Source organism: Diabrotica virgifera, chromosome 3 (assembly GCF_917563875.1).
Source record: "Diabrotica virgifera virgifera chromosome 3, PGI_DIABVI_V3a".
Taxonomy (NCBI): Eukaryota; Metazoa; Arthropoda; class Insecta; order Coleoptera; family Chrysomelidae; genus Diabrotica; species Diabrotica virgifera.
In genome coordinates this window covers 219,477,715-219,505,440 of record NC_065445.1, presented here as the reverse complement: position 1 = coordinate 219,505,440, position 27,726 = coordinate 219,477,715, and the positions used below count along the sequence as shown (strand labels likewise).

Genomic DNA, 27,726 nt, shown 5'->3' with positions numbered 1-27,726 from the left:
GTCAGAGAAAACGGGCCACCCACTAAATTATCCCTACTTTTTCTTTCTTTACACGACAAATTACGTGTAGTAACATTATCACTGGTATGGAAACTGCAGATGTAAACTGTGGTAGTTGACAATGACATTGTCATTCGCATTATAGAGATTTTCGTTCAGTTTTTGAATGTTGTTGGATAACCGTTACTTGTGTAATCGCTTAAATTATAGCATTATTTTTTCACTAACGATGTGTTCAGTGATTACAATAATTTCTATCATACAATAAAAATTAATACTTAATCGAGAAAAGAGGAAAAATGATAAAGTGATTTTATTAATACATATTATATTGTTACTATGGAACGTTTATATAAATTTTAAACATCTTTAACAACAAATATATACTTGGATCACAGAATATATCCTGGTGTATTCTCTGCTTGGATCTTCCATAAATAATAAACAACTTTTTATTAATTTCACGTTTTAAATCAATTATTTATCAAATAAACTATCAATATTATTTAATAAACAATTCAAAATATTCCTGAGGTCGTGTCATTTAAATTTGTCACTATCTTGTCAGCACATTATGTTAGACTTAGATATTGACTTAGATTGACTTAGATTATGACAAAGATAGCGAATGTTCGATTTGGAAAATATCAGCACGGACATGGTGTTCATTTTTCCGAATCCTGGAAAAACTAATAGATATTTTAAAAAAATTTAATCGCATAATGAGAGATTACATTATTAGCGAGGGCCAAAACTCCCTTAGAATAAACAAAAAGTTTCTTTTGAATGAGATATTTGAAATTAAAAATCACACTCAATTTTCTCTACTTTTTCACCCCTATAACTTATTACAATAAACATTATAGAAGTTATCAGGGACTATCGGCCCTCGGTAATAATATAATCTTTCATTTTGCGTTTAAATTTTTCAAAAATATTTATTAGTTTTCTCAGGATTCGAAAAAAATTAATACATTTAAAACACATTGAACATTTTGACAGGCGACATTTTGCGCCTATGCCCCTAAACCATTATTTACTAATCAACGAAGTACTTTATCGAACTCGTCTGTTACTCGCCTCGCTCGCTACGCTCGCTCTTCTCGTAATATCAGACTCGTTCGATAAAGAGTCACTTAACTGACTTGGTCCATAAATAACTATTACCATATGAGTGCAACATACAGTGTGTCCACGGATGGGGTGCCCAAGAGGAAAAACTTTTTTCTTGATAAAAAGTTTTGCTTGTCGTAAAACCCCATAAAATGAATATTCAAATTTTTCAAAACCTGCTTAATTTTTTAGCAAATTTTATGTAAATCCCTATACATTTTTGCACTAAGTTTGAAATCGTAACAATAATCTAGTGTTGTTAAACTACAATGTAGCTTAGTAACTGTTAACTCCGATAAATAATTTGCGAATTGTCATTCTTCTTCGACAAGTAAATGTTAAGCATCCAACAAAGAATTTATCTTGTAATGTGTTATGACATTGGAATGAAAATTTGCAAATTATTTATCGGAGTTGAGAGTTGTTACATTGTATTTTTGGCTTAAAAATTAAGCAGGTTTTGAAAAACCTAAATTTAATTTCGTTTTATGAGGTTTTAGAATAAGCAAAACTTTTTATCAAGAATGACATTTTTCGCTAAAATTGAAAATAAAAGTTTTTCTTCTTGGGTACCCCATCCGTGGGCACACTATATGTGACTGCCTCTAAACGCACAATTTTTAGAGTTTTGCAGATAGATGGCATAATGTAATTAACTTAAATGTAATACGACAATCGTCATAGTTTGACGGTGAAACTAGTCGCATACAATGAGATTAAACCATTTGTGGAATTGTGACGTGGTGGTCTACTGTAGAATGCGTTAACAGTACGGTCGTAGGCCGCAAATTGGATTGACCAAAGCTGATTATTGGTTTATAGGGGAATCCGCGCTTATACATACCGAGCATAACTTAATTGAAATCTCTCGAACTGTTCTCGTTATATTGTAGTAAACCACAGCACACAATACTTTATAAAATATATAAAAATTCTGTTACTAAATAAGGCATGATGGTATTGTGGTATCTTCTTATTAAGAAGTCGACAATCATTACGGTGTACACCCGTTTTTCATATCTTTATTCTTAGTTTTATTCTATGAGATACTTTAAACAGGTCACAGATTAAAAAAGTTTAAAATTTCTATATTCTGGATATGCTCTACTATAATAAGTGTTAGAATAAATGCAAATATTCTGAAGTTATTTTATTGTGGCTTTTACTATAATAATATATAATAGACCTTGGACCCACAATTAAAAAATCATGATTACCTAAATATGGAAAATTCTCGGGAGGGGGCATTTGGTAAATATAGAGGTTCCTAAACTTTCTCTAACGTATGCTGATTCTGCTTCTATTAGCAGCATACGTTAGAATGAAACCCATTTTCAACAGTCGAGACATATCATTAAAAACAAAATACCGTCTGTTAAAATGCTACATACAGTTGGAAAAATGAAAGAATACCCATAATAGGTCTGGATCCCGCTTATGAAAAAAAAGTTGATTAATAGCAAGCTGAAAATTTGTTAATAGCTTAAGAGTGTCTAGTCGGACAAACTTTTATATATGGTAACACTGGAACAGGGGAAGTTTTAATTGTGGAACAGGTTAAAAATTTGTAATGGTCAGACCACGAAAACGGCACATGTATTTTGTCCGACAAAACAGACTTAAACTCTCCGAACAGAGATTAAACTCTCATGAAAAAATCAGACTGGTATTTATCACAATATGGGCGTTTTAATGAGTGGAACATGTAGAATATGTCAAATGACAGGAATTATGACAGGTGATAAATAGCATTCTGATTTTTGCATGAGAGTTTAATCTCTGTTCGGAGAGCTTAAGTCTATTCTGTCGGACAAAATAAATGTGCCGCTTTCGTGGTCTGACCGTTCCAAATTTTTAACCTGTTCCACAATTAAAACTGCCCCTGTTCCAGTGTTCCCATATATCAAAGTTTATCCAACTAGACACCCTTAAGCTATTAACAAATTTTCAGCTTGCTATTAATCAACTTTTTTTTCATAAGCGGGATCCAGACCTATAAACGATCACATCAATCACTTATTTTGTATTTGCTGTATTTTTCTATAAATAACAAACGTTTGTTATAGAAAAAGGTAGCAAATACAAAATAAGTGAAAAAAAATGAATAACCATTTTCAATTTCGTTGCAAAACGAAAATACAGCCGCATCATATTCTAGTCCAATCAGAGAGGGCAGCAAGCACCTCTATCGGTTTCGAAACTTATTAGTCTCTCATCAGGAGGCACATATGCTGCTCTCTCTGATCCAACCAAAACAAACCCCGGCGTGCAGTCACGGATTGCAACGAACGAAATGGCATAGATGCCCTGGCGGCAACTGCTAGCAAAAGACTAAGTTTTCAATCTAATGGCATATAAAACAACATATTGTTATTGTACACCCCACCAGATTGAAAACAATGGGAACCTTCTCTGGTTACACCTCCCAGGCTTCTACAATTTGCAAGCCATACGGATGCTGAGACTAAGGATGATGAGTGAATTTTACAATTTATAATTCACGTCCCATCTGCTCAGCGCGGTAAAGTTCCAACGAGAATGGTTCCCTTCGTACTCCTATTAGAGTAAACATATAAATAAAAAATGAATAACCATTTTCAATTTCGTTGCAAAACGAAAATACAGCCGCATCATAGTCTAGTCCAATCAGAGAGGGCAGCAAGCACCTCTACCGGTTTCGAAACTTATTAGTCTCTCATCAGGAGGCACAAAATAAGTGATTGATGTGATCGTTCATGGGTATTTTTTCATTTTTCCGACTGTATTCACAATTCTGCTCTACGGAATGGAAGCCTGGACACTAACTGTTGCATCTATGAATCGGCTCGAAGCTTTCGGAATGTGGTGTTATAGGCGCATCTTACGTATATCCTGAGTTCGCCGAATTAATAATGTGGAAGTCCTGCGTAGAATGGGGAAAGAAGTGTGAAATTCTCATAACCATGAAAAAAATTAGAATATCTAGGACATGTAATGAAAAATCAAGAACGTTACGGCCTTCTCCAACTGATTCTCCAAAGAAGGTAAATGGTAAAAGAGGACCGGAAAGAAGACGCATTTCCTGGTTTCAAAATTTACGAAAGTAGTATAACACGACTACCACTGAACTTTTTCGCGCTGCGGTAAACAAAGTCAAGATAGCCATGATGATCGCCTACATCCGAAACGGATAGGCACTTTAAGAAGAAGAAACTTTGTCTGCTGTTTATTGCCCACCAAATAAACCAATAAAGGAAAATTATTTTACTATCTACTTTAACTTGGACCACTTGGACCAAAATTCATCGCGACTTCAATTCTAAGCATCATCAATGATCATAACCATGTGAAGAGATTTAACCTATTATTCAGAAACTTCTAGAAATCCTTTATTTAAAAAAGATTAATAGTTTTATATTTATTATACGGAGGTCGGCATACGCTCTCGAAAAATCGGCATAAGTTCGGCAAACTCATAACTCGCGACACAGTCGAAAAAGATTAAAACGAAGCATGTTGACAGTTGTCACAGGTCACAGTTGTGTAGATATCATGATAGCACGTGGGCGTCGAGCTATGCGGCATGTACTCGTATGCAGGAGTACACTTGTGTTGTATTAGGTAAACGAATAAACAAAATATAGACGTTTAAGTGTATTCTTGCTATCCAACCCCATACCAAGGGCAATCCACCCTTATTTATCATATGGCGAACCTGCCAGGATCACCATCTAATATACGTTGCCACCCTGGGAGGTAAGGGTGGTAGTACTACAGGTTCTTTTTAATGTTAAGCAGCTAAGGGAGAATAAAACATCTTTACTCATCGAACAGCAAGTTTATTCTGATCTATAATTGTAATATTTTTAACAATCAATGTGGGTTATTGCAATCAAACACGAACTGCTTATTCCGCATCCGTGGCTCAAGAATTATTTTTCTTTTAGTGCCTATTCGTTTCGAATATTGGCGATCATTCTGGCTATAATTATTTTATTAACTGATACTTTAAATAGATTAGTTGTTGTTGTGGAGAACCATTTCCTCAGGTTCTTTAACCATGATATTCTTCTTCTCCCAATTCGTCGCTTTCCGAATACTTTACCTTGATGGATTACCTTCAGTAATCTGTATTTAGTGCTGTTTCTCATTATGTGTCCGAGATATTCTAACTTTCTTCTTTTAATGGTATACATCACCTCTCTTTCTTTGCCCACTCTTCGTAATACGGTCTCGTTGAATTAGTTCACAATATTTAGAATATCGAAGAATGCTGAGAATCTCCGGGTAGACGTAATAACCAATGAGGAAGTACTAAGGAGAATAGAGAACAGCAGGGAGATACTGGATTCCATCAAAATAAGAAAACTTCAATACTTGGGCCATGTAACACGTGGTGACAGATATGAACTCCTAAAATTAATTAAGCAGGAAAAGATTCAAGGAAGGCGCAGCATAGGTAGGAGAAAAATGTCCTGGCTAAGAAATCTCAGAGAATGGTTTGGATGCAGCTCAACTGAACTCTTTCGGGCTGTAGTATCAAAAGAGAGAGTAGCAATGATGATTGCCAACCTTCGTCGCGAAGATGGCACGTAAAGATTTAGAAAAACAATGATACATTTCAAATTGAAGAGTCTCAGATGCAGAATCCACCAATTTAATAAATAAAAATTAAAATGGTAAATAGTCATTTAAACCTGAGACTTTTCGCGTTGAAAGTTCTTACTGGTACATCCTTTTTCTGCGACTTTTTCAATTAATAAGACAGCAGACGACGAATATAGAAAACGAAAGGGAAACGATCACATTCCTCCTTTATTCGTCTAGGAAAAAGACAGCATAGGAACTTTCAGTACTCAAACCGAGTAAAGGAAATAAAATAATAAATGATGGTTTTGCTTGTTTTCGATTCAAAGGGTTGCACACCCGCTAGACAGGCTGTTTCTACCATTTCAGGCGTCATCAGTAGCTTTTGATAGAGTGCACACACATCTGAATCGAAAAATAGCTCCACCATCATTTTAAAGGGAACCTGAAAAATAATTCAAATTTCCCATAAGGCCCGATACAGCGACATCTCATAACAAATTGAAGAGTCTCAGATGCAGAATCCACCAGTTTAATAAATAAAAATTAAAATGGTAAATAGTCATTTAAACCTGAGACTTTTCGCGTTGAAAGTTCTTACCGGTACATCCTTTTTCTGCGACTTTTTCAATTAATAAGACAGCAGACGACGAATATAGAAAACGAAAGGGAAACGATCACATTCCGCCTTCATTCGTCTAGGAAAAAGACAGCAGAGGAACTTTCAGTACTCAAACCGAGTAAAGGAAATAAAATAATAAATGATGGTTTTGCTTGTTTTCGATTCAGAGGGTTGCACACCCGCTAGATAGGCTGTTTCTACCATTTCAGGCGTCATCAGTAGCTTTTGATAGCGTGCACACCTCTGAATCGAAAAATAGCTCCACCATCATTTTAAAGGGAATCTGAAAAATAATTCAAATTTCCCATTAGACGCGATACAGCGACATCTCATAACAAATTGAAGAGTCTCAGATGCAGAATCCACCAATTTAATAAATAAAAATTAAAATGGTAAATAGTCATTTAAACCTGAGACTTTTCACGTTGAAAGTTCTTACTGGTACATCCTTTTTCTGCGACTTTTTCAATTAATAAGACAGCAGACGACGAATATAGAAAACGAAAGGGAAACGATCACATTCCGCATTCATTCGTCTAGGAAAAGACAGCAGAGGAACTTTCAGTACTCAAACCGAGTAAAGGAAATAAAATAATAAAATAAAATAATAAATGATGGTTTTGCTTGTTTTCGATTCAGAGGGTTGCACACCCGCTAGACAGGCTGTTTCTACCATTTCAGGCGTCATCAGTAGCTTTTGATAGCGTGCACACCTCTGAATCGAAAAATAGCTCCACCATCATTTTAAAGGGAATCTGAAAAATAATTCAAATTTCCCATTAGACGCGATACAGCGACATCTCATAACAAATTGAAGAGTCTCAGATGCAGAATCCACCAATTTAATAAATAAAAATGAAAATGGTAAATAGTCATTTAAACCTGAGACTTTTCGCGTTGAAAGTTCTTACTGGTACATCCTTTTTCTGCGACTTTTTCAATTAATAAGACAGCAGACGACGAATATAGAAAACGAAAGGGAAACGATCACATTCCGCCTTTTCTTTTTCCTAGACGAATGAAGGCGGAATGTGATCGTTTCCCTTTCGTTTTCTATATTCGTCGACTGCTGTCTTATTAATTGAAAAAGTCGCAGAAAAAGGATGTACCAGTAAGAACTTTCAACGCGAAAAGTCTCAGGTTTAAATGACTATTTACCATTTTCATTTTTATTTATTAAATTGGTGGATTCTGCATCTGAGACTCTTCAATTTGTTATGAGATGTCGCTGTATCGCGTCTAATGGGAAATTTGAATTATTTTTCAGATTCCCTTTAAAATGATGGTGGAGCTATTTTTCGATTCAGAGGTGTGCACGCTATCAAAAGCTACTGATGACGCCTGAAATGGTAGAAACAGCCTGTCTAGCGGGTGTGCAACCCTCTGAATCGGAAACCACCAAAACCATCATTTATTATTTTATTTCCTTTACTCGGTTTGAGTACTGAAAGTTCCTCTGCTGTCTTTTTCCTAGACGAATGAAGGCAGAATGTGATCGTTTCCCTTTCGTTTTCTATATTCGTCGTCTGCTGTCTTATTAATTGAAAAAGTCGCAGAAAAAGGATGTACCAGTAAGAACTTTCAACGCGAAAAGTCTCAGGTTTAAATGACTATTTACCATTTTCATTTTTATTTATTAAATTGGTGGATTCTGCATCTGAGACTCTTCAATTTGTTATGAGATGTCGCTGTATCGCGTCTAATGGGAAATTTGAATTATTTTTCAGATTCCCTTTAAAATGATGGTGGAGCTATTTTTCGATTCAGAGGTGTGCACGCTATCAAAAGCTACTGATGACGCATGAAATGGTAGAAACAGCCTATCTAGCGGGTGTGCAACCCTCTGAATCGAAAACAAGCAAAACCATCATTTATTATTTTAATGATACATTTTTTTACTCGATATTTCACAATCTTGGCCCAGTTCAATATTATATTATTTAATATTAATTAATCTTCTAATACTTATAAAAAATCTTAATGTTCCCTCTTATTACTGCACAACCTCACGTGGGCAAACTCTACTCAAAAGTACCGTGATAAATAAGCTTAGCACTCTATCCATATGTCAACCTACCTACTGGCCTAACGTTAGGCGAAAAATATCCGATGTGTTTGATTTCGTTGTCATAAAAGGTATCGCTTCTAATTACTGAAATATACAACCATGCATCGTTAGATTTGTCTCCTGATCACTCTCCATTCTTCATAAATGTGCACACAGAGGTACGCTACACCAACAGACCGCCATCATTAACCAAGAGAATGACAAACTGGAACATATTCAATGGATTGGTTTAAGTCAATCAACTTAAACTTGCCAGTAAGATCCATAAAGGATGTTGGCGATGCAATACGATACCCAACTATATCAATACAAAAAGATGACTGGGCTGCTACTCTAGAAAGCTCCTATAAAGGAAAGCCAGGTACCAAAAAAGCCAAAAAATTCAAAAAAAAAACTGTTTAGAAAGAAGAAAACTGGTACATTTATTTATATTCCAGAGATAAATCGATTTCATTAATTGTAAATTTCTAGTACTGGTCATAGGCTTCCGTTTTGGGTAGGTCAACAGTTATTTTATAGCATAACTTTTTTGTCTTGAATTGTTGAGCATTTTTGACACTAGATTATTAAATTATGAGGTATTCGAGTACTAAAAGTTACTCTTACTTTATGTTGGTAAAATACTTCGTTTTTTGTTGAAAAGTTCTTTCAATTTTTTTTTCAAATTCCAAAAACGAAAAGCTTTCAAATCGATTTTTCTAGAATTCGTCCTACCGACTTAAAACAAGAGTACCTTTTAGTACTAGAATACCTCACAATTTAATAATCCGGTGTCAAAAATGCATAAAAGTTAAGGACAAAAAAGTTATGCGATAAAATATCCGTTGCTCTACCCAAAACGGACGCCTATGACCGGTACTAGAAATTTGCAATGGATGGAATCAATTCATCTCTGAAAAGTAAATATGCATACCAATGTTCGTTTTTCTAAATAGAAGCGTTCTGGAGGTATTTAAGCTAATTTCATGACGCCATCTTCAAAGAGCTCTAGCTCCCTTAAGAAGCATTTTCGGACTAGGTGAATTGGGTTAAATTGTCTTAAAATTATCTGAGGAATCTCCTGTCTTCGTTTGTCGGTAGAGTTTCTGGACACCCTGTATACTATTCAAAAAAACTGAAAAAATCGCTAAAAACGAGTTAATTATAAGAATTTTGCAAAATAATCCACATAATAGTAACTACCATTACAAATAATGGTTCACAGGGTTCTTTGCTACGTCACACGCTTGACCTCAGCTGTTAAATGTCATGCGCAAAATTGTACCATAGATACCTCTATATTTACGAAACGCCCCCCTTCCGAAAATTTTCATTAATAGAAAAGTTGTCCGACTAGAATTATGAATATCTGAATAAAAATAGTCTCATGAGGGAGGTAATCATTTTTTTAAGTATGTGCCCAAGGTCTATTCGCCCACAAAAAGGGGACATTTTTGAACAGGAATCCGCAAAGAAACCGAATCAGAAATTTTTGCATACGGGATCTGTCTCACAACATGGACTATTGTCCTTATGGGAATAACCAGCTGCCATGATACTTTTGTTAAAATTGGAAATTGAGATTAAATAAAGTCAACACTATTACACTGAGTGGCGTACGGTCTCTGTAATTCAATACCGAAGCCCTACTACTCTCAGAAAGGAAGCTATGAGGTAAATATTGTTTTAAAAAACAGGAAAACGCTAAAGAACTTAGGAATTATTCAATTAGGTTAACTTTATTTTTATAAGTGTTCATTGGCATGACCTAAGAATAAAAATAATATATCGCTGGTACCTATGATTATTGTGATTCCTAATACATTTTCAGTAAAAATAATAACTCTTTGATAAGTGTTGGCCATACAATTTTTTTTTATATGCGTGTCCGCAAAAATTATAACTACCAAAATATTTATGACGAAAAGATTTAGTTCTTAATAGATGCCGACGAAAACAATTATTCATTCCCCTTTCTGTTCTCGCGAAAAAAATAATTCCTGGAAGATTTACAGCGAAGGAATCATTTTTCAATAAGTGACCACAAAAAAAAATTTTGTTAATGTAACGGCGAATACTATAATTTTCAAAAGGTTGCGGGGAAAACAATTACTTCTGTACAGATATCGGCGAAAAAAATTATTGCTATTTAACTGCACAAGAAGATAATAAATTTAAAAATTGTGACGAAGAGAATTATTTTTATACCAGGAACAACAAAAAATAAATATTTTTATCTGTACATCCACGAAGATCGTAACTCCCCAAATATTTATGACGAAAACATCTAGTTCTTAATAGATGACGACGAATATAATTATTTACGTTTCTGTTCTTGCGGAAAAAATAACTCCTCGAAGATTTACATTAAACAAAAATTATTTTCCAGTAAGTAGATACGAAAATAAAATTTGCCGTCGCTTATTTAGGATTATTCTTTTCGCCGCGCATTATTAGGATTCACAATCTTGGCAAACATAGAACTAGAAATTATTTTCTTTGGCGCCATTCATCGAAGAGTAATCATTTTGGCCAAGAAATTTTTAGTAATATTAATTTTCGTGGAAACATAATCAGAAATAATTATTGTTACAGGTAATTATTGTGAACTTTTTCTTATCACCGCACCGTATTAGAAGTTATGGTCTTCGAAAGTATAGAACAGAAAAAATATTTTTCGCTCTCATTCATTCAGGATCATACTTTTCACCGCGCATTATTAGGAGTTATAATTTTCATGAATACATAATTAGAAATAATTTTTTTCAATGTTATTGATCGATGAATAATTATTTTCAATGAGAACTCTTTAGTAATTACAATTTTCGTGATCCCACAAACATAAATAATGTTTTTTGCTGATACTTCTCAAAAAATAATTTTTTTCGCTAACACTTTATTAGGGATTACAATTTTTACGATCATACAGGGTGAGTCATGAGAAACTGTACATACTCCTGCCTCGCATACAGGCCTCTATGGGGAATAACAAATGACCATTAAAAAGTGCCTGCTCCCATTGTTTAATAATCTACAGGGCGAGTGGTTAATTTTTACAGAAATTTGTATTCGTCATAATTTTTGAACAGCAAGATCTATGTGTCTCTTATTTTGGTCAATCGTTACACTATTACCACCCAAGCAACTGATTTGTTCAAACTAGAAAAAAATAAGGTCCGGCTTTAAAAAATTAGTTCGTTTTGGTCTTAGAAAAAAAATTTCACCCTGTATACGGTTTTTGAAAACTCTAATAAGAATTTTACAAATTAGACAAATAGGCAATTAAAATGGCATATTTATTTTTTTCCCCACACAATTACTTAATTTTTTATAAAAAAATCAAATTTGACTATGAATTAAATGTTTGGTGAAATGAAACAAAGATTTAAAAAAACTAACTTTTTTTACAAAAATTAATTTTTTTGAACAAATATTTAATTTATAAGTTACCGCCCAATCAACTGATTTATTCAAACTAGAAAAAAATCAGGTCCGGTTTTAAAAAATAGTTCGTTTTGGTCTTAGAAAAAAATTCACCCTGTATAAGGTTTTTGAAAACTCTAATAAGAATTTTACAAATTAGACAAATAGGCAATTAAAATGACATATTTATTTTTTCCCCACACAATTACTTAATTTTTTATAAAAAAATTAAATTTGACTATGAATTAAAAGTTTGGTGAAGTGAACCATAGATTTAAAAAAATTAACTTTAATTACAAAAATTTTTTTTAACAAAAATTTTTGATTTATAAGTAATAATACTACCACTGTTCGTGCTATACGTTTTAAATAATACAAACTTTTTAGCCAATTTCCAGAATTTTAAAAGGAACAGGTTGTTTTGAATAATACTAAAACATCATCCTATATAATATTTGTCAAATAGGAGATAAACAAATAAACGTCAATTAAACAAAAACAAAAATAAATATTTTTCCCGTCGTTTTTTGCATCACTAGCTTCTCACAGTACATAATTAGACTTTTCGTTCGCCACCGTTATTATTTATTTGTGTTTCTTACACTGTTTGTACTTTTTTGCATTATCATATTTTACAAAATAGTTTGCCGAATCTACTTGCCAATGTAGCCTCCGGTATGTACTTTATGTACGATGGGGCATCACCACATTTCTCACTTGCTGTTGGTCAACATCTTCATGTAACTTATGGAAATACGTGGATAGGACGCGGAGGGCCTCATGCATGACCACCTAGATCACCATGTTTTAACCCTGTCGACTATTTCCTATGGGGTCGATTAAAAGAAATGGTTTATCGAGAAAATATCAATACGCGACAAGAACTAAGTAATTGATAAAATAAGTGATTCCTGTAACATTATTAGAAATGATCCCTTAACTCTCAGGAGGTCTATAGACAGTTGATGGTCCGACAAAGATGGATTTAATTTCGAAAATCCACTGTAAATCTCAAAAAAATTTGTTTTATTTTTTTAATTGTTTCTTAAGTTCTTTTATGTATCTATGTATACAATTGTTCTACACACATACATATTGTTAAAACTTAAACATGCAAATAAATCCGTTTATGTTCAATGTTCTACATAATATGTATTTTCTTTTTGTTAATTTAAAAAATAAATTTACTGTATTTTGCCTTTTGAAATAAAACTCTGAGAATTCAATAAAACGACACTACCTATGAATCACTAAACAAATACTATACAGGGCGATGTTTTAGTATTATTCAAAACAACCTCTTTCTTTTGAAATTCTGGAAATTAGCTAAAAGGGTTTTATTATTTACAACGTATAGCACAAGCTGTGGAAGTTAATACATATATTTAAATTAAATATTTGTAAAAAAATAGATTTTGCAAAAAAATTTTTAATCTATGGTTTTTTTTTAATCTATGGTTCACTTCACCAAACTTTTAATCCATAGTCAAATTTGATTTTTTTTATAAAAAATTAAGTAATCGTGTGGGGAAAAAAATAAATATGCCATTTTAATTGACTATTTGTGTAATTTGTAAAATTCTTATTAGAGATTTCAAAAACCATATACAGGTTGAAATTTTTTCTAAGACCAAAACGAACTAATTTTTTAAATCCGGGCCTGATTTTTTTCTAGTTTGAGTAAATCAGTTGATTGGGTGGTAACTTATAAATGAAATATTTGTTCAAAAAAAATTAATTTCTGCAATAACAGTTAATTTTTTAAAATCTTTGGTTCACTTTACCAAACTTTTAATTCATAGTCAAATTTGATTTTTTTATAAAAAATTAAGTAATCGTGTGGGGAAAAAACAAATATGCCATTTTAATTGCCTATTTGTCTAATTTGTAAAATTATTATTAGAGTTTTCAAAAAGCGTATACAGTTTGAAATTTTTTCAAGACCCAATGGAACTAATTTTTTAAAGCCGGACCTGATTTTTTTTCTAGTTTGAATAAATCAGTTGATTGGGTGGTGATAGTGTAACAATTGACCAAAAGAAGAGACACATCGATCTTCATCATAAGTGGCTCGACAATCCGTTGTGGATCTTGGCCTGCTCACAAAGAAGTCGCCATTCCTGTCGATTCCTGGCAACTTCCCTCCATCTTCTGACCCCTAGAATCTTTAGGTCTTCTTCAACATCATCAATCCATCTTCTGCGTGGTCGTCCTCTACTTCTTGTACCCTCTGGTTTTGAAAATGTTAATCTCTTAGTGTATTCGTGGTCTGACATCCTAGCAATGTGTCCAGCCCATCTAAGTCTCTACACATCGATCTTACCGTTCAAAAATTATGACGAAAACAAATTACTGTAAAAATTACCAACTCGCCCTGTATATTATTAAACAATGGGAGCAGACACTTTTTAATGGTCATTTGTTATTCTCCATAGAGGCCTCTATACGAGGTAGGAGTATGTACAGTTCCTCATGACTCACCCTGTATAACCTCATGACTCACCCTGTATAAGCGAAAATAATATTTTTCGCGGCGTTCATTGAAAGTTATACTCTTAACGGCATTTTTCGGAGTTATACTTTTCGTAGGCAGCGGCGATATGAAGTGTACTAACAAAGAGGGCGTTTCAGTATCTAGCACACTAGGCATATCGCTGAAAATTGTAATCGCCGATTTGTAATCTAAAATTTAGGAAAAGCTGATATGAGGAGGAAGAAGGAAATTTAATTGCAAAACTTTTTGTCTTCAAAAAAATTTTTTAACATGCGTAGCTGAGATATAGCAACGAAAACGAAGAAAATTATTGAATTTTTGTAATTTTTTTTCACAAATTATTTAATAAAAAAATTATCTCAGTAAAAGTTATCTCAATTAAAGTGTCCGCGTAGTAAAGTTATCATTTCTAATAATATTTCGAAGCGATTAAAGCAAAAAATAAGATCATATACAAATAAGGTTGTTTGAGAACAGATACCGCCTGAACTATTCATATTGTGACGCTCCTAAGCCCCGATCGACCGCCGAAGATTCCGGCCTATTTCTATAAGTCAATCGAGTAATATTACAATATATACTTACTGTTTAAAGAATTTTCATGCTTACCTGAAACAAAAAAAAAAACAGTCAAAATTTTGGCTTTGACCTTATACAGGGTGTTAGTAAATAAGTATGAAAAACTTTAAGGGGTAATTCTACATGAAAAAATAATGACAATTTGCTCTATAAACGTATGTCCACAAATGCTTCGTTTCCGAGATACGGGGTGTTTAATTTTTTATTTCAAACTGCCAATTTTTTTATAGCTCTAAGACCGGTTGAGCTATGAAAATTAAATTTGGTCGGTTTTAAAAGGTAGTTATTGTGCATTTTTTGACATACAAATAACAATTTTGTATTCATCATTAGCGCGCCTAAGGGTAATGGTCTGAATTTTTTTAAATAAAAAATAGTATGCCACTGAGATATTTCAAATTCAAAATTATTTTTGTATTCCACGTTTAATAATTTATGATAAATAACCTTTCTTGTCTTTTTTTCATATGGTGCACCGTTGCGCGTATTTTTCATTTCTTAATAGATTATCAATAACTCTCCAATATAATAATATCAAACTAGAACAATAACAGACAATATTACTAAAAAGATTTTAACTAGGTGCAAAGCTACAACAAATGTTCACAATTACCTTTTTTAAAGGTAACAGAATAATTTTATATTCACCATTGGCGCGCGTATAGGTAATCGTCTGAATTTTTTAAAGAAAAAAATAGTACGCCACTGAGATACGTCAAATTAAAAATCCTTTTTTGAACTCCTCGTTCAATTTACGACAAAAAATTTTGTTGCCTATTTTTCATATGAGGCGCCGTTTTTATGCAAAAAAATAAAACATCTTGACGTTTACAAAGTATTTGAAATAAGTTTCTATGCATTTGGAAACTACCTCGAATAATTTGTAAGCGTTAAGATGTTTTATTTTTTTGTATAAAAACGGCGCCTCGTATGAAAAAAGGCAAGAAAGATTTTTTGTCGTAAATTGAACGAGGAGTTCAAAAAAGGATTTTTAATTTGACAGATCTTAGTGGCGTACTATTTTTTCTTTAAAAAAATTCAGACCATTACCCGTATGCGCGCCAATTGTGAATATAAAATTATTCCGTCACATTTAAAGGAGGTAATTTTGAACATTTGTTGTAGCTTTGCAGCTAGTTAAAATCTTTTTAGTAATATTTTCTGATATTCTTCTAGTTTGGTATTATTATATTCAAGAGTTCTTGATGTTTTAAGAAATGAAAAATACGCGCGAAGATGTTTTATTTTTTTGCAGAAAAACGGTGCACCATATGAAAAAAAGACAAGAGAGGTTTTTTATCACAAATGAAACGTGGAATCAAAAATACTTTTTAGTTTGAAATATCTCAGTGGCGTACTATTTTTTTCTTTAAAACCTTAATTCAGACCATTACCCGTATGCGCGCCAATGATGAATACAAAATTGTTATTTGTATGTCAGAAAATGCGCAATAACTAACTCTTAAAACTCACCAAATTTAATTTTCCTAGCTCAACCGGTCTTAGTGGAATAAACAAATTTTGAAATAAAAATGTCAACACCCCGTATCTCGGAAACGAAGCGTACATACGTTTATAGAGCAAACTGCCATTATTTTAACATGTAGAATTACCCCTGAAAGTATTTCATACTTATTTACTAACACCCTGCATAATATGAAACTTATCTAAAGTGAACAAATTTTATATACAAATAAAAATATGAGGTAATGATATCAGTTAAACCAAATGCAATAGCAGGTCCAAATTGAGGACCTTCAGAAAATAATATCAGTAATTCTCATACAGATTTCATTTATACCTAAAAGTCAAAAATAGGTTTTATGGCAGACAATGTTATGGCAACTGTGTTTTTATGCAACTGTGTGTTGACAACTTTGTTTTTAAGCAACTGTGTGTTGACAACTTAGAAAGATAAAACAATAAATGGTGAGTATTATGTCAATCGGTTATGCAACTACTTGGCGACAAATTTTTGGAAAAACGGCTGCATTTGGTAAACAAGAATACGTTTTCTATAAAGATAACACACCTGTCCACAAATCTGCAATAGTCAAAACTTCATTTTAATTTTTTAAACTCATTATTACCTAAATAGTGCACAAATTACCTAAATAGTGAACTATGTGGGTGAATTTGGAAGTCGAAACCTCAAAATATTCTCATTTATCATAATTATCATGGATAAATAATTAAATAATAATAATAATAGTCTCCCGTTTTATACCGCTAACGCGGCTTTTAATCTGGTCAACTTAGACATCAAAATAGTTGGCAAATAACAAAAATTGCCAGAGAGCCAAATTTTGGTGGAGAGCTAGAGTTTACCATAACAAATAAAGTTTTAAAAGTCCCCATCGATCCCATGTGTGCAACAAAAGTTATTTATGGTCAAAGGTCAAAATTTGAGATTTTTTAATTTTTCTCGAAAACGGTAAGTTTTATCAAAAAAAAACATCAAACCAAAGTTGTAGATCTTAACATTCTCTACAAAAATAGTCCTTACAATTTTTTTCCTAGGAGTTACCATTCCTGAGATATCGCGATTTTAAAAGTTACTTTATACATTATATTATGCACATATAAGCCACGTATATAATGTGGCACTTAGACAAGAAGTATAATAAATGCCTATTTGTGTCTCTTTTATATAACATATTATACTATTCTGAAAATATTTCTTCAAAAGATAATCAGTCCCAAACTAAATTTCCTCTATCCACGTGGCCTTGAAAAACATTTGGCTATACTATACCATTGTTTAAAAAAGAACAGATTGTCTATTGTAAACAATGGCTACAGTATTGTCCGTAGGTCTTGTTCATATTATCTGTTTCTTTTAGTGCTAAAGGTTCAGTTAAAGTGAATATAAGTACTTATTACAAGCGTCTACCATTTAACAGACATTACGGGCTTACAGTGACAGTGGTATTTGACGGCTACAGTGACTCAACAAAGAATATTAAAGCTGCAGAACAACGTCGTCGAACTACAAAAACATCATCGGATTCCGAAATTATCTTTGATGAAAATATAACAGTTCCAGCGAATCAACAACAAATTTTCGCTAACATTAATAATAAATCTCGATTCATTTTCATGTTAACTGACAAATTAACAGCTGCGAATATTGAAGTGAAACAAGCTGAAATGACGCAGTCCTTATAATTGAGACAGCAATTGAAAAATTTAAGGTAAGAAACACAACAATTGTAGTTGGTGAAGATGTTGATTTGTTAGTACTGCTTACTGCAAGGACTCCAGTAGATAAAGTTATTTATTTTCTGAAACCTGGAAGGGCTCAACAGCGAACAGAGATATATTCTTCGAAAAGTTTATCGGATTATCCCAAATGCCAAATGTACATTTTATTTTTACATGCGATAACCGGCTGCGGCTGCGACACTACGTCAGCAATGTACAGAAGGGGCAAAACGTCAGTACTTTAATTATTCGAAAAAAAAAAAGATTTGACTGACTGCTGTAAAGTTTTTACAGAACTTGATTCCACACCGCAAACAATAATTACGGAAGGAATTCGCTTTCTCCTTGCGGTTTATGGAATTCCAAAAAAAAATTAGTTGTCTTGATAAATACCGATACTTAACTTTTGTAAAAAATACGCGAAACAGGAAACAAGTACAACTATCATGTCTTCCTCCAACATCAGCATCTGCTTTTCAACATTTGTATCGAGTATATTATCAAGTTCAAACATGGCTAGGCAATGAACTGAATCCAGAAGACTGGGGTTGGAAATTAATAGATAATACTCTGGAACCGATTAAAACCTTACTCCCACCTGCTCCAGAAAAACTCCTTAACACTATTTTTTGCAATTGCAAAAAAGGTTGTAGTGCCAAATGTGGATGTAAAAAAGTCGGGTTGCTGTGTTCTCTAGCGTGTACCAACTACCAAGCTCAGTCTTGCTCGAATGTCCAGTTTAGTACAACAGAGGAAAACTCCTGTGATTTTAATAAAGGGACCAATGACTCAGTCACATTTGAACAATTTTTGAACATCCAGCAAGAGGAAGAGGAAGAAGATGAAATCGAAGTAGACTTTCAAGAATATGAATCTGATTAAAATATCTAAAGAAATCAAAACACTAGTTAACCTAATAATCAATAGCAGTATCAATAATCAATATCAACAATAAGGTAATATCTAGAACTTGACCGGTATTATTTCCTTAAATTATCCTAAAATTTGACAAAACAGTTAGTGGAATGGGCCTACAGGGGAAACAAGGTAAAAAAAAAACGTGGCGAGTACACTACCTCACAGGTGGTGTGGAAACGTGTGCATATCATGTATAATGTGACTCTTAGAATCGCGATATCTCAGGAATGGCAACTCTTAGGAAAAAAATAGAAAGGACTATTTTTGTAGAGAATTTTAAGATCTACAACTTTGGTTTAAGGTTCTTTTTTGATAAAACTTACCGTTTTCGAAAAAAATCCAAAATTCTCAAATTTTGACCTTTGACTCCGAATAACTTTTGTTGCACACATGGGATCGATGGGGACTTTTAAAACTTTATTTGTTATGGTATAACCTAGCTCTCCACCAAAATTTGGCTCTCCGGCAATTTTTTTTTATTTTAAATGTCTATATAGACCAGGTATTTGTGATTATAGTAGGGTAGGCTGCTATATCTAGGGCCTACTCGTTTTATTCAGGCTGAGTCGATTTGGGGCCTATGGACATTTAAAAATATCTTGATCTTCTTGTCGGCGCTGGGTTTCGAACCCCGGCCTACCTACGTGGAAGTCAAACATACTACCGCCTGGGCTATCCGGTCCCTTACATTATTAAATTTATTAGTACGTTCTTTAACAATAAAATATTGCAAAACCTCTAAATTTTAAAGAACCGCTTGGATTGACATGAAATTTGGTATAAACATAGCTAACAAGTCAAAGAAAAAAAGTGATATTCTGACGATATGTGTTTTTGCCCCGGGGGTGGTTTTCACCCCATCTTAGGGGTGAAACAATATTCGTCCAAAGTAAGTCCGGAAGTGGATAAACTGACTAATTTTAAGTAACTTTTGTTCTATAGAGTTTTTTCATTATACTTTTCGAGTTATTTGCCAGTGAATATGTTCATTTTTTCAACAAAATAGCCACGCTTTTAAACGGTTTTTCGCAAATACCTTAAATAGTAAGTATTTTGGCAAAAAAACATTCTTAGCAAAAATATAGCCTGTAAAATTTTTTAAAAAATGGTGTATATATCACGTCTCTATACCTAGTAGAAGCAGAGTTACAGCTAATTAAAAATAGGTTCATATTCGTCAAATTCCAAATGGAATACTTTAACGTGAAATAACCAAAAATGAAGCACATTTCGGGGAAACCTCATTACCACTTATTTAAAATGTTTAAAAAAGCTTTATTTTTGTTTTATAAAAAAAATTTCTAGCATCAAAAGTAAACAAGTTACGCTCAAAATAAAGTTAGTCCTTTTTTTTTGGTAAAAAATCGGGAAAATAACCCCCTAATTAGCATCTCAAATGAACTTAATCGTTACGACTTCACAAGTTTCTTGACTCGTGTATGTATTGTTTATATGATCTGTAAGTTTCATCGGTTCAAAGTCCTTATTTTTGAAAGGACTGTAGTTAAAAGGGGTTGAACGAGTCACTGATCACGAATGTATGTAAATTTAGAAACACCAAATCTTAATCAATTTTTGTCTAACAGAAAAACAAAAATGATACACGATATTTAGAAAAGCAATGCTGACTTTTTTTTGTTTTTCGAGATTTTTGGTATCACTAACAATTCTTAAGTTATTTTGAAAAAAAAGGTATTTTTCAAAATTTAAATTTTTAAAAATTTTGCCTTAAAACCAAATTTTTTCAAAAATAATCACTTTGAATCGATGAAACTGACAGATCATATAAACGCAACATAAGTAAAATAATATGTGGAGAGGTAACGATTAATTTCATTTAAGTTGCTAATTAAGGGGTGGTCTTCCTGAGTTGTTTTTGCCAAAACAAAAGGGACCAACTTTATTTTGAGCGTAACTTGCTTAAATTTAATGCTAGTAACTTTTTATAAAAACAGAAATAAAGCTTTTTTTAAACACTTTAAAAAAGTTATAAAGGGTTTTCCTCAAAAAGTGCTTAATTTTTTAGGTATTTCACTTCGAAATATTCTATTTAAAATTTGGTGAATATGAATATATTTTTCATTGGCTGTAACTCTGGTTCTACGAGGTCCAGAGACCTAACGCGTACACCGTTTTTTTTTACTGTTTTACATTTTTTTAACCGTCTCTCGCCGTACTACTATTTTTGCTAAGAATGTTTTTTTTTGACAAAATATTTACTTTTTGATTTATTTGCGGAAAACCCTCCTAAAAATGTAGTTATTTTGTTGAAAAATGAACATATTCACTCGCAAATAACTCGAAAAGTGTTGACTTGGCGAAAAAGCTCTATACACCAAAAGTTACTTAAAATTAGTCAGTTTATCCATTTTCACACTTAATTTGGACATATATTTTTTCACTCCCAAGAGGGGGTGAAAGTCACCCTCAGGGCAAAAGCACACATCGGCACAATATCACTTTTTTTCTTTGACATGTTAGCTATGCGTATGCCAAAATGTGAATCCAAGTTGTTCTTTAAAATTTCGAGCAAAAACCGTGAAAGAATGTACTATATGTCGTAATTATTGTTACTGAATAAAAAATATTGCTTGGCAAATCTTACTTCTTGACGGTACAACTACATAAACAAAATGTTGTATCTTTTGGGGTCGCCTTCACCACAATTTTAATTTGATCATTATTATTGATACTAATCAATGTGTCTTGGACCACACCTAAAAAATTAAAAGTAGTTCAAGTCTTGTTACCGATTGTTAACAGAAATTTATTGTAAATATCGGGGGGCGTAGCTCAGATGGTAGAGCGCTCGCTTAGCATGCGAGAGGTACCGGGATCGATGCCCGGCGCCTCCAATTCTTTTTTACAATTTTTTTTAAGTATTTAGTATTAAGTATTTTTCTTTTTTTTGTGTAGACATGACTGTCTGTTTTTCAATGTGCCTCCAGTAGGTTGTCATTCCATCTTTTTCGTGGTCTTCCCACTGATCGCCTTCCTATTGGGGAACCGTCTCTCGCCGTCCTTACTACTATTTGTTGTCATTCCATTATACTCTTCTGTTTTTCACCCTTTTATTAATGTTGTCCACCTTGCATCTCTGTCGTATATAGTCTGTTCGCTAAACTCAGACACAACTGGATAGTGATTTTAGTTGGTAATTTTTTTGTTTTTGGTCAATTTTGGCACAATTGACAAAATTACTAACTATTTAGTAATTATTAACTAAACTCCTGGACAAAATTAACGCACCACTCATATTTCTCTCAATCATCTTTATTTATGTATAATTTACTGTATGACAAGTTGCCTATGGACCTTGCCTATGACAAGTTGTTTGACAGTGACAGTTGTTATGTAAGCTAATAATAGTCTTGTTCATACAGAAATGTCTTGTTTTAACAATAATAATTTGTATTAAACTTCGTTTTAGACTAAAAGTGAGTTAAACTTTTAATAAAAAGTGCCGACTAAAGTAAAGTGCTTGTGAGAAACAAGCTTTTTATTGGGATATTTTTCATCACATGCATGTTTGGAAGTTCATTTGCATAATAATCAAATAAAAAAATGAACCGCCAAAGAAATTTGTCAATGGAGGAAGCAATGCGAGCATCGACTCTCCTAGATGAAGGATATTCAATGCGATACGTTGCAGGTTTGTTAGGAAGAGATCATTCCAGCATCAGTCGCAAAGTGAGGCGATATAATGAAACAGGGTTGTACCATCGAAGACCAGGGCAAGGGCGAAAACGTTGCACTAATCAAATTGATGATCGTTTTTTGAGACAACGTGCTCTCAGAGCTAGGAGAGTCACCAGAAATTTGCTAAAAAATGAACTAGCAGATGTTCGAAATGTCGCGATATCGTCTCAAACAGTTAGAAGACGTTTACATGAAGCAGAATTGAGCAACAGGAAACTGGCCAAAAAACCCTTGCTTACCAGAGAACACAGGGTTCAGAGATTGAATTTTGCAAGATTGTATCAAAATTGGACCATCGATGATTGGAAACGAGTTCTTTTCTCCGATGAGACTAGAGTAAGCCTAAAAGCTCCAGATGGTCGTGAGCGTGTCTGGCGAAGGCGAGTAGAAAGGTTTGCCAGCTGCAATATCTCTCCTAAAGTACCTTTTGGTGGTGGCTCTAAAATGTTTTGGGGGGAAATTTGTTTTGAAGCTCGTACGGAGTTGGTCCCCATACGTACGAGGTCTATGAATGCCCATTATTACTTAGACAACATTATTGTCGAACATGTAATTCCTTTTGCTCCGTTTCTTGGACTTAATTTTTTATTCATGCAAGACAACGCTCGTCCTCATGTGGCTCGACAGGTTATTAACTACCTAAATGATGTTGATATTCCATTATTAAAGTGGCCACCTAACAGTCCGGACATGAATCCTATAGAGCATCTATGGGACTATCTCAAAACAAAGATTCGAAGTCGTAGACCCCCTATTGCCAATCACAACCAACTCATTGAGGCCGTTATTGAAGAGTGGGAGAATATTCCGCAAGCTTTTGTTGAACATTTGATATCAAGCATGCCTCGACTCATAAATGCAGTCATAAGAAGTAGAGGAGGGCCTACACGGTATTAGTGTTGATCCAGATGCATTTTATTGTGTTAGTTTACTGATTTTTTTCTTTTTGCAATTTGGAGTTAACCTAGCTTATTTACGCATTTCCGGCAAAAACATTTTTTTAAAGAAACAATAAGGCAAATTAAGGTCATGATAAAGTCATGTTGGACTTATTTGTATGTGTTTATTATTAAATCAATGTAACTTAGTTTTATTTTGTGTTCATATTGTAAATATTTAGATTAATTAAAGTGGTGCGTTAATTTTGTCCAGGAGTTTATTTAGTAATTATTTTTTTGCCAATTTTTGACATTCTAAGCATTCAAGTTTGTTAATGGAACTAGCCTTTAACATCCATGCTTCCATTCCGTATAAGAGCACCGGCCAAACGTAACACTTTAGCATCTTGTATCGGAGGTTGAAATCAAACTTGCGATCAGTCAGAAATTTACGAAGCCTCAAAAAAGCATTTCTGGCTTGTTCTGCTCTTTATTTCGTTCTGATGGTCCCAACCCTCGTTCAGCAGACAACCCAATTATTTAAATTGCCTGACTTGTTCGATTTCTTCTCCAGAGACATATATCTTTGCATTGGGGTAATTATTTCTACTTATGATCATTGTTTTTGTCTTCTTGATATTTATTTTCAAATCCCGAGCTTCACTTGCTAGAGTTACATCATTTAAAAGGCATTGAATATCTTCGCTGTTCTCTGCCACTATCGCTGTGTTATCGGCATACCTGATGTTATACTAATACCCTTATCAGAGTCTGCCACTGCTTCTGTGAAGGCTTTTTCGGCGTATAAATTGAACAACATTGGCGACAGTATACAACCTTGCCTTACTCCTTTTTTAATTGAGAAGTCTTCTGTTTCGTTGAAATTTTGAAGACATACTGTTGCTGTCTGGTTCCAATACCGATTGGCGATAATTCTTATGTCCTTATCATCAGTTCGTGAGGTACATTATCGAATGTTTCTCATAATCGATGAAACGATAAAAACATCCGTTCTTTGATCTAAACAATTATGTATTAATGTTTGCATACTAAAGATCTCTTCTCTCGTGCCAAGTCCATTTTTGAAACCGAGCTGACTCCAGCCACTGACCTCTTCAAATTTCTTAAATAATCTTCTTCTTTTTGTATAGACATGACTCTGTCTGTTTTTTCAATGTGCCTCTAGTAAGTTGTCGTTCCATCGTTTTCGTGGTCTTCCCACTGATCGTCTTCCTGTTGGGGAACCGTCTCTCGCTGTCCTGACTACCCTATTTGGTGCCATTCGGCTTATGTGGTCATTCCATTCTATTCTTCTGTTTCTTACCTAGTTATTAATGTTATCCACCTTGCATCTACGTCGTAGGTATATCTGTACTTCTAGCTCTGTCCCATAGAGGCTTACCATCGACTTTTCCAAAGGTTTTCATCTCCGCTGTTTCGAGCCATCTTTTTGTCCTCTCTGCGTCGGGTCGTGTTTCTGCCGCGTATGTCATTATTGGTCGGATGACTGTTTTGTAAATTCTGCCTTTCATTTCTTTTCCGATATTTTTATTTCTCCATATTGTGTCATTCAGGCAACCTGCGGCTCTGTTTGTTCTATTCACTTGATCTTCCACTTCTGTTTCGAGCCTTCCGTAGCTAGATAGTGTGATGCCTAGGTATTTAAACTCATCACTTGTTCTATTATCTGACCTTCCAGCTCCAATTTACATCTTATTGGATCTACTGTTATAACCATGCATTTTGTCTTTTTTGAGGAAATTAACATGTTAAGTTTTCTGGCGATTATGTTGAATTGGTGCAGCATACGTTGTAAATCATCTTCACTTTGAGAGATTAGTATTGCATCGTCCGCATAGCAGATTATTTTAAGTTGTTTTTCTCCCATTTGGGATCGTTTTTAGTTTTTACTTTTTTTATTATTTCGTCCATGATCAGGTTGAACAATAAAGGACTCAAGGAATCCTCCTGTCTTATCCCATTGCCGGCTTCAATTGGGTCAGTTAGTTCATCTTCCACTTTTACTTTTATTGTGTTGTTATATTCTTGTAATATTCTCAAGAAAAGTTTTAAAAGTGACTCATTAAGCTTGTTAGTCGGTGGTTCTTGCAAAAGTTTGCACGTGGTATTTTGGGAAGGGCGATAAATGTAGAGCGAAGCCAATCTTTTGGAATCTGGCCCATATCGTAGATGTCGTTAAATAGCTTCCTATACTTAATAGACCGGGCTCTATCGTCGCCCCCGTTAGCGAAATTATTCCGATTCGATTTTTTTTGCAGAAACTTACTCAAAAAGAGGTCCTTATTACATATCCACAGGATGCCGGGCGGTGCCGTGGTCAAAAAATTGTTTAAACAATTTTTATCTACTCTATGTCATATTATGTGTAAGTCTTTAGTTTGTGAAAACTGTCATTATAGATAGCAGTGCGTGAAGTGTTTAAAGTGTGCGTGAAGTAACAATGTATTTTAAATGGGACTTACTTTTTCGTACTGTTTTTAATACACTTTGATATAATCAAATATCCTTAAATTTCGCGTTGTCAAGATGATGACATAATCAGCAATAAAATTTTTGACAGTTTTGTCGTTTGAAAGAAGTTAGAATTTTTAAATGTTAAAGTTCTAAAAATTGTCGAATAGAAATGAATTCTTTGACGAAGAGTTACAGTTTTTTTATTTGTTTATGATAGAGTAGATAAAATATTGTATGAAACTGTGCGTGAAGTACTTTTTGAGGAAATTACGCGATGTATAGCACTCGCTCCGTTGTCGCTCTTGCTCTAAATATCGCGTGCGTTCGCAAAAAGCATACTTCACGAACTGTTTCATAAATAACTATTTTTAAACAAATTCACAAAAATGATTTTTTCATTTTAAACAATTTTTTTTAGATAATTTGGGTCATTCTGAGCAAAAAAGGTCTCTTGTCATTTTTCTCTAAAATTGATTGTTGTCGAGTTATATGCGATTAAAAATTTGAAAAATGCGCTTAATAACTCGATTAAAAATTATTATTATAAAATTCAAAAAGTGACCTAATCAAGTTTTAAACCCCTTCTTTAAGGTCCTGAAGAGATTTTTGTCATTATTTTATCACAAAGCTGTATTTTTAATTATTAACAATTAGTGCTATAGTCCAGGATGTATCGTGACCCCCGTTAGTGAAATTATTCCGATTCAATTTTTTTGTACAAACTTACTCAAAAAGAGGTCCTTATAACATACCCACAGGGTGCCGTGCGGTGCCGTGGTCGAAAAATTGTTTAAACAATTTTTTTTAAACAAATTCACAAAAATAATTTTTTTACTTCGAACAATTTTTTTTAGATAATTTGGGACGTCTGAGCAAAAAAGGTCTCTTGTGATTTTTCTCTAAAATTGATTGTTGTCGAGTTATACGCGATTTAAAATTTGAAAAATGCAATCAATTTTGGAGAAAAATCACAAGAGACCTTTTTTGCCCAGAATAACCCAAATTATCTAAAAAAATCGTTCGCAATGAAAAAATTATTTTAGAATTTATTTTAAAAAAATTGTTTAAACAATTTTTCGACCACGGCACCGCCCGGTACCCTGTGGATGTGTTATAAGGACCTCTTTTTGAGTAAGTTTGTGCAAAAAAATCTAATCGAAATAGTTTCGCTAATTGTTAATAATTAAAAATAGCAGGTTTGTAATACAATAATGACAAAAATCTCTTCAGGACCTTAAAGAAGGGGTTTGAAACTTGATTTGGTCACTTTTTGAATTTCATAATATTAATTTTTAATCGAGTTATTAAGCTTGAATATGGCCATTTTCGCATTTTTCAAATTTTTAATCGCATATAACTCGACAACAATCAATTTTAGAGAAAAATGACAAGAGACCTTTTTTTGTTCAGAATTACTCAAATTGTCTAAAAAAATATTGTTTGAAATGAAAAAAATATTTTTGTGAATTTGTTTTAAAAATAGTTATTTATGAAACAGTTCGTGAAGTATGCTTTTTGCGAACGCACGCGATTTTTAGAGCACGAGCGACAACGGAGCGAGTGCTATACATCGCGTAAGTTCGCAAAAAGTACTTCACGCACAGTTTCATACAATATTTTATCTACGATAAACAAATAAAAAAACTGTAACTCTTCGTCACTGGAATTCATTTCTATTCTACAATTTTTAGAACTTTGACATTTAAAA

The 27,726-nt window shown here is 33.4% G+C and overlaps 1 non-coding gene across 1 annotated transcript; it reads left to right on the top strand.

Moving 5' to 3' along the window:
* The first annotated feature begins 21,748 nt into the window (after positions 1–21,748).
* On the top strand, positions 21,749–21,821 carry Trnaa-agc (transfer RNA alanine (anticodon AGC)). Its single transcript has one exon. It is a non-coding gene; the product is annotated as a tRNA-Ala (tRNA).
* Positions 21,822–27,726: the final 5,905 nt, after the last annotated feature.